General features: G+C 49.2%; 1 pseudogene; it reads left to right on the forward strand.

The window, feature by feature from the left end:
• LOC124046927 overlaps positions 1-6,618 on the forward strand; it is a 134,654-nt pseudogene extending 128,036 nt beyond the window's left edge.
• Positions 6,619-8,328: the final 1,710 nt, after the last annotated feature.

Here is an 8,328-nt window from a genome sequence, read left to right on the forward strand (position 1 = left end):
TTGTATTCACCATGCTGTGATTGCGTTTCGCCCTGTCCTGTCGTGTTTTTGCTGTGATTGTGTATCGCCCTGTCCTGTCGTGTTTTTTTGCCTTCATCAGATGCTGCGTGTGAGCAGGTGTCTCTGTCGACTACGGCCTGCGCCTACCCGAAGCGACCTGCAGTCTGTGGCCGCTTCTCCAGTTGTTTCCCCTCTACAAGTCTAGAGGATTTCTGTTATTCCGTTTTGGACTTAAATAAACTCTGTTTCTGTTAAGTCGCTTTTGGGTCCTCTTTCACCTGCTTGACAGAAGGAACCGACCAAGGAATGGACCCAGCGACTACAGACGCTCGTTACACTGCCGTCAAGATCCAAGGAGCCATGCTCGGCAGACACGAGCAGGAATTGTCTGCTGCTCGCCATGCCGTGGAGAACCTGGCCGCTCAGGTTTCCGACCTCTCTGGACAGTTCCAGAGTCTACGTCTCGTGCCACCTGTTACTTCCTGGCCTGCCGAGCCTCCAGAACCTAGGGTTAATAACCCACCTTGCTACTCCGGGCAGCCCACTGAGTGCCGCTCCTTTCTCACGCAGTGTGAGATTGTGTTCTCTCTCCAACCCAACACATACTCTAGAGAGAGAGCTCGGGTTGCTTACGTCATTTCACTCCTTACTGGCCGGGCTCGAGAATGGGGCACAGCTATCTGGGAGGCAAGGGCTGATTGCTCTAACAAATTCCAGAACTTTAAAGAGGAGATGATTCGGGTTTTTGACCGTTCAGTTTTTGGTAGGGAGGCTTCTAGGGCCCTGGCTTCCTTATGCCAAGGTGAACGGTCCATAACGGATTATTCTATTGAGTTTCGTACTCTTGCTGCCTCTAGTGAGTGGAACGAGCCGGCGCTGCTCGCTCGTTTTCTGGAGGGACTCCACGCAGTGGTTAAGGATGAGATTCTCTCCCGGGAGGTTCCATCAGATGTGGATTCTTTGATTGCTCTCGCCATCCGCATAGAACGACGGGTAGATCTTCGTCACCGGGCTCGTGGAAGAGAGCTCGCATCAACGGTGTTTCCCTGCTCCGCATCGCAACCATCTCCCTCCTCTGGCTTTGAGACTGAGCCCATGCAGCTGGGAGGGATTCGCATCTCGAATAAGGAGAGGGAACGGAGGATCACCAACCGCCTGTGCCTCTATTGCGGAGTTGCTGGACATTTTGTTAATTCATGTCCAGTAAGAGGCCAGAGCCCATCAGTAAGCGGAGGGCTACTGGTGAGCGCTACTACTCAGGTCCCTTCATCTAGATCTTGTACTACTATGTCGGTCCATCTACGCTGGACCGGTTCGGGTGCTACATGCAGTGCTTTGATTGACTCTGGGGCTGAGGGTTGTTTCATGGACGAAGCATGGGTTCGGAAACATAACATTCCTTTCAGACCGTTAGACAGGCCTACGCCCATGTTTGCCTTAGATGGTAGTCATCTTCCCAGTATCAAATTTGAGACACTACCTTTAACTCTCACAGTATCTGGTAACCACAGTGAGACTATTTCTTTTTTGATTTTCCGTTCACCGTTTACACCTGTTGTTTTGGGTCATCCCTGGCTAGTATGTCATAATCCTTCTATTAATTGGTCTAGTAATTCTATCCTATCCTGGAACGTTTCTTGTCATGTGAAGTGTTTAATGTCTGCCATCCCTCCCGTTTCTTCTGTCCCTACTTCTCAGGAGGAACCTGGCGATTTGACAGGAGTGCCGGAGGAATATCATGATCTGCGCACGGTCTTCAGTCGGTCCCGAGCCAACTCCCTTCCTCCTCACCGGTCGTATGATTGTAGTATTGATCTCCTTCCGGGGACCACTCCTCCTCGAGGTAGACTATACTCTCTGTCGGCTCCCGAACGTAAGGCTCTCGAGGATTATTTGTCTGTGTCTCTTGACGCCGGTACCATAGTGCCTTCTTCTTCTCCGGCCGGGGCGGGGTTCTTTTTTGTTAAAAAGAAGGACGGTACTCTGCGCCCCTGCGTGGATTATTGAGGGCTGAATGACATAACGGTTAAGAATCGTTATCCGCTTCCCCTTATGTCATCAGCCTTCGAGATTCTGCAGGGAGCCAGGTGCTTTACTAAGTTGGACCTTCGTAACGCTTACCATCTCGTGCGCATCAGAGAGGGGGACGAGTGGAAAACGGCGTTTAACACTCCGTTAGGGCATTTTGAGTACCGGGTTCTGCCGTTCGGTCTCGCCAATGCGCCAGCTGTTTTTCAGGCATTAGTTAATGATGTTCTGAGAGACATGCTGAACATTTTTGTTTTTGTCTATCTTGACGATATCCTGATTTTTTCTCCGTCACTCGAGATTCATGTTCAGCACGTTCGACGTGTTCTACAGCGCCTTTTAGAGAATTGTCTCTACGTAAAGGCTGAGAAGTGCTCTTTTCATGTCTCCTCCGTTACTTTTCTCGGTTCCGTTATTTCCGCTGAAGGCATTCAGATGGATTCCGCTAAGGTCCAAGCTGTCAGTGATTGGCCCGTTCCAAGGTCACGTGTCGAGTTGCAGCGCTTTTTAGGTTTCGCTAATTTCTATCGGCGTTTCATTCGTAATTTCGGTCAAGTTGCTGCCCCTCTCACAGCTCTTACTTCTGTCAAGACGTGTTTTAAGTGGTCCGGTTCCGCCCAGGGAGCTTTTGATCTTCTAAAAGAACGTTTTACGTCCGCTCCTATCCTCGTTACTCCTGACGTCACTAGACAATTCATTGTCGAGGTTGACGCTTCAGAGGTAGGCGTGGGAGCCATCCTATCCCAGCGCTTCCAGTCTGACGATAAGGTTCATCCTTGCGCTTATTTTTCTCATCGCCTGTCGCCATCTGAGCGCAACTATGATGTGGGTAACCGTGAACTGCTCGCCATCCGCTTAGCCCTAGGCGAATGGCGACAGTGGTTGGAGGGGGCGACCGTTCCTTTTGTCGTTTGGACAGACCATAAGAACCTTGAGTACATCCGTTCTGCCAAACGACTTAATGCCCGTCAAGCTCGTTGGGCGTTGTTTTTCGCTCGTTTCGAGTTTGTGATTTCTTACCGTCCGGGTAGCAAGAACACCAAGCCTGATGCCTTATCCCGTCTGTTTAGTTCTTCTGTGGCTTCTACTGATCTCGAGGGGATTCTTCCTTATGGGCGTGTTGTCGGGTTGACAGTCTGGGGAATTGAAAGACAGGTTAAGCAAGCACTCACGCACACTGCGTCGCCGCGCGCTTGTCCTAGTAACCTCCTTTTCGTTCCTGTTTCCACTCGTCTGGCTGTTCTTCAGTGGGCTCACTCTGCCAAGTTAGCTGGTCATCCCGGTGTTCGAGGCACTCTTGCGTCTATTCGCCAGCGTTTTTGGTGGCCGACTCAGGAGCGTGACACGCGCCGTTTCGTGGCTGCGTGTTCAGACTGCGCGCAGAAGAAGTCTGGTAATTTTTTTTTCTGCTTCTGCTCCTGGTCTTGCTGGGTCTCAGTCTGTTCCCTGCCATCGCATCTCTCCTGTTCTTGTTCCTGCCCTTGCTGTGTCTCAGTCTGTCCCTAGTTCTCATTTTTTTTTTAGAGTAGTACCCTAGTTTCCCTTTTTATCGTTTTTCGTTACGGTCCTGAGGAGAGGAGTTGGGTTCTTTCTCGGGACGTGCTGGACCGTTTGATCTATGATTTCCTCCGTTGCCGCCAGTGTTCCTCCTCGAGAGCGCCAGGAGGCGCTCGGTGAGTGGGGGGGGTACTGTCATGTTTTGTCTTATATCATCTTGTCATTTTGCTTTTCCTTCTGTTCGTTTCCCCCTGCTGGTCTTATTAGGTTCGTTCCCTTTTTCTATCCCTCTCTCTCCCCCTCCCTCTCTCTCCTCTCTCTATCGTTCCGTTCCTGCTCCCAGCTGTTCCTATTCCCCTAATCATCATTTAGTCTTCCCACACCTGTTCCCGATCCTTTCCCCTGATTAGAGTCCCTATTTATTCCTTTGTGTTCCGTTCCTGTCCCGTCGGTTCCTTGTATTGTATTCACCATGCTGTGATTGCGTTTCGCCCTGTCCTGTCGTGTTTTTGCTGTGATTGTGTATCGCCCTGTCCTGTCGTGTTTTTTTGCCTTCATCAGATGCTGCGTGTGAGCAGGTGTCTCTGTCGACTACGGCCTGCGCCTACCCGAAGCGACCTGCAGTCTGTGGCCGCTTCTCCAGTTGTTTCCCCTCTACAAGTCTAGAGGATTTCTGTTATTCCGTTTTGGACTTAAATAAACTCTGTTTCTGTTAAGTCGCTTTTGGGTCCTCTTTCACCTGCTTGACAGTTCCACAGGTGCATGTTCATTAATTGTTTATGGTTCATTGAACAAGCATGGGAAACAGTGTTTAAACCTTTTACAATGAATCTTTGAAAGACACTGTCCTGAAAAAAGGGACATTTCTTTCATGCTGAGTTTAGTATGTATAAGCTGGAAGTAAAACCCTATGTGATGTTGTCCATTATTTTACTGCAATTAGGAGAGGGGTGGTAGGGTTAGGGGAAAATAATAAAGGAAAATGTACAGCACCAGTCAAATGTTCAGACACACCTCATTCAAGGGTTTTTCTTTATCTTTACTATTTTCTACATTGTTGAATAAAAGTGAAGACATCAATACTATGAAATAACATAATAAAGTGTTAAACAAATCAAAATATATTTTATATTTGACATTTTTCAAAGTAGTCACCCTTTGCCTTGATGACAGCTTTGCACACTCTTGGCATTCTCTCAACCATCTTCACGAGGTGCATGGAATGCACTTTAATTAATAGGTGTGCCTTTTTAAAAGTTAATTTGTGGAATTGATTTCCTTCTTAATGCATTTAGTTTAGCAATTAGTTGTGTTCTGACAAGGTACAGGGGGTAGAAGATAGCCCTATTTGGTAAAAGACCAATTCCATATTATGGCAAGAACAGCTCAAATAAGCAAAGAAAAATGACAGTCGATCATTACTTTAAGACTAGAAAGGTCAGAACTTGAAATGTCAAGAACTTTGAAAGTTTCTTCAAGTGCAGTCACAAAAACCATGAAGCGCTCTGATGAAACTGGCTCTCATGAGGACCGGCACAGGAAAGGAAGAGCCAGAGTTTCATCTGCTGCAGAAAAAAAAATCCGCCTCAGAAATTGCAGCCCAAATAAGCAGACACATCTCAACATCAACTGTAAATCAGGCCTTCATGGTCAAAATGCAGAAAAGAAACCACTACTAGGACACCAATAAGAAGAAGAGATTTGCTTGGGCCAAGAAACACGAGGAATGGACATTCGACTGGTGGAAAGCTATCCTTTGGGCTGATGAGTCTACATTTGATATTTTTGATTCCAACAACTGTGTCTTTGTGAGACGTAGAGTAGGTGAACGGATGATTTCTGCATGTGTGGTTCCCTCCGTGAAGCATGGCGGAGGATGTGTGATGGTGTGGGGGTGCTTTTCTGGTGACACTGTCTGTTATTTATTTATAATTCAAGGCGCACTTAACCAGCATGGCTACCACAGCATTCTGCAGCAATACCCCATCCCAGGTTTGCGCTTAGTGGGACTATCATTTGTTTTTCACAGGACAATGACACAACACACCTCCAGGCTGTGTAGGGGCAATTTAAGTGAAGGAAAAGCAGCCAACAAGTGCTCAGCATATGTGGGAACTCCTTCAAGACTGTTGGAAAATCATTGCAGGTGAAGCTGCTTGAGAGAATGCTAAGAGTGTGCAAAGCCGTCGTCAAGGCAAAGGGTGGCTACTTTGAAGAATCTAAAATCTTACTACATGATTCCACATGTATTGTTTCATAGCTTTGACTTCTTCACTATTTTTTTACAATGTATAAAATAGTCTAAATAAAGAAAAACACTTGAATGAGTAGGTGTGTCCAAACTTTTGACTGGTACTGTAGATATTTACAAAAATAATATACTATGGGGGATTGGAAATTATACAGACCCTTATATGCATGGAAACTTCAACCTATCTGCAATATTAAAGCTGATCTAGCCCCCTAATTTTTTATTTTTTTTACAAATAAATACATGGGCACCAGTTACTGAACGGCACTGTCAGTTACTTTGCCCCCCTGATCACAGAGTTGGTTCAATCCCCACATTAGAGACTGATGGTGAACCTCACATTACCTCCTGAGCAGTGTAATGGGGGATATATCATGAATATTTGTCACGCCCTGACCTTGGAGATCCTTTAAATTCTCTATTTGGTTAGGTCAGGGTGTGACTAGTGTGGGCAATTTTCTATTTCTTTGTTGGCCTGGTATGTTTCCCATTCAGAGGCAGCTGTCTATCGTTGTCTCTGATTGGGGTTCATATTTAGGCAGCCTTTTCCCACCTGTTGTTTGTGGGATCTTGTTTTTGTGAAGCTGCCTTTGAGCAGCCCAGAACGTCACGTTTCGTTTTCTTCTGCATTGTTTTTGGTGAGTTGCATATTTATTAAACATGTGGAACTCTAAGTACGCTGCGCCTTGGTCCAGTCCAACGATTGTGACAGAAGATCCCACCACTCACGGACCAAGCAGCATGCCCAGGAGTGGAGGAAATCCTGGACATGGGACGAAATCATGGCAGGAGACAGAAGCCTGCCATGGAAGCAGGTGGAGGCAGCGAAGGAGCAACAGTGACGACGCCGGGTTTCGCGGCCACAAAGACAGCCCAAAATATTTTTGGAGGGAGGCACACAGGGTGGTCGGCGGTGCCGAGGTGCGAACCAGAGACAACCTGGGAGGAGGTAGAGAGGTGGTCGGTCGACCCAGGGAGAGCGCCAGAGCCCGCCTGGGAGTCAATAGAACAGTGCGAGGATGGATACCGGAGAATGGAGTTGGCGAGGAGTATGCGGCAACACAGGCATTTGGAAGAGCGTGTCACCCGTCCGGTGCAATCTGTGCCAGTCCAGTGCATCAGGCCTCCAGTGCGCCTCCCCAGTCCGGTATGTCCTGTGTCTCCTCCTCGTACACGGCCTGAAGTACGTTCCCCCAGTCCTGTACGTCCTGTGCCTGCTCCCCGCACTCGGACTGATGTACGCCTCCACAGCCCAGTACGTCCTGTGCTAGCTCCTCGCACTCACCCTGAAGTGCATGTCACCAGTTCGGAGCCACCTGTACCTGCCCCACGCATCAGGCCTCTAGTGCGCCTCACCAGTCCAGTACGTCCTGTGTCTGCTCCTCGCACTAGCCCTGAAGTGCGTGTCACCAGTCCGGTACCACCAGTTCCGGCCACACCCACCAGGCTTCCTGCGACGGCCCCTAGTCAAGAGCCTCATGCGAGGGTTCCCAGTCCAGAGCCTCCAGTGAGGGTTCCCAGTCCAGAGCCTCCAGCGAGGGTTCGCAGTCCAGAGTCTCCAGCGAGTGTTCGTAGTCCAGAGCCTCCAGCGAGGGTTCGCAGTCCAGGGCCTCCGGCGAGGATTCGCAGTCCAGAGCCTTCGGCGACGGTTCCCAGAGCCTCCGGCGACGGTCTGCAGTCCCGAGCCTCCGCTGATGGTCTGCAGCCCGGAAACTCCGGCGACGGTTCACAGTCCGGAACCTCCAGCGATGGTTCGCCTCCAGTGATGATGATCCATGGCCCGGAGCCTCCAGTGATGATCCATGGCCTGGAGCCTCTTGAGACAATCTACGGTCCGGAGTCCCCGGCGACGATCTACGGTCCGGAGTCCCCGGCAAAGATCTACGGTCCGGAGTCCCCGGCGAAGATCCACGGTTCGAATCCTCCGGCGGTGATTCACAGTCCGGAGCTTCCGACGACGATCTCTGCACCAGAGGCGCCACCGAAGTTGTTGGAACCACGAGTGGAGCGGGGACTGCATCCCGCACCGGAGCCGCCGCCGAGGGTAGATGCCCACCCGGACCCTCCCCTATTGGTTCAGGTTTGCGGCCGGAGTCCGTACCTTCGGGGCGGGGTACTGTCATGCCCTGAACTTAGAGATCCTTTTAATTCTCTACTTGGTTAGGTCAGGGTGTGACTAGGGTGGACAATCAGAGGCAGCTGTCTATCGTTGTCTCTGATTGGGGATCATATTTAGGCAGCCTTTTCCCAACTGTTGTTTGTGGGATCTTGTTTTTGTGTAGCTGCCTGTGAGCAGCCCAGAACGTCACGTTTCATTTTCTTCTACATTTTTTTTGTTGAGTTGCCTATTTATTAAACATGTGGAGTACACTGCGCCTTGGTCCATTCATTCCAATGATCGTGACAATAAGTGCTATAGCTGTTCAGGTATTCTATGGCACATTCTGTGTGCAATCAGTGTAGAGGAAAAAATCTAGAGAAAAAAGAGAAGGATAATGACCGTACAGTATTATTGATTGATTTACCAGCTTGTCTTCATCAGGGATGTTTGT

Source organism: Oncorhynchus gorbuscha, linkage group LG10 (assembly GCF_021184085.1).
Source record: "Oncorhynchus gorbuscha isolate QuinsamMale2020 ecotype Even-year linkage group LG10, OgorEven_v1.0, whole genome shotgun sequence".
Classification (NCBI taxonomy): Eukaryota; Metazoa; Chordata; class Actinopteri; order Salmoniformes; family Salmonidae; genus Oncorhynchus; species Oncorhynchus gorbuscha.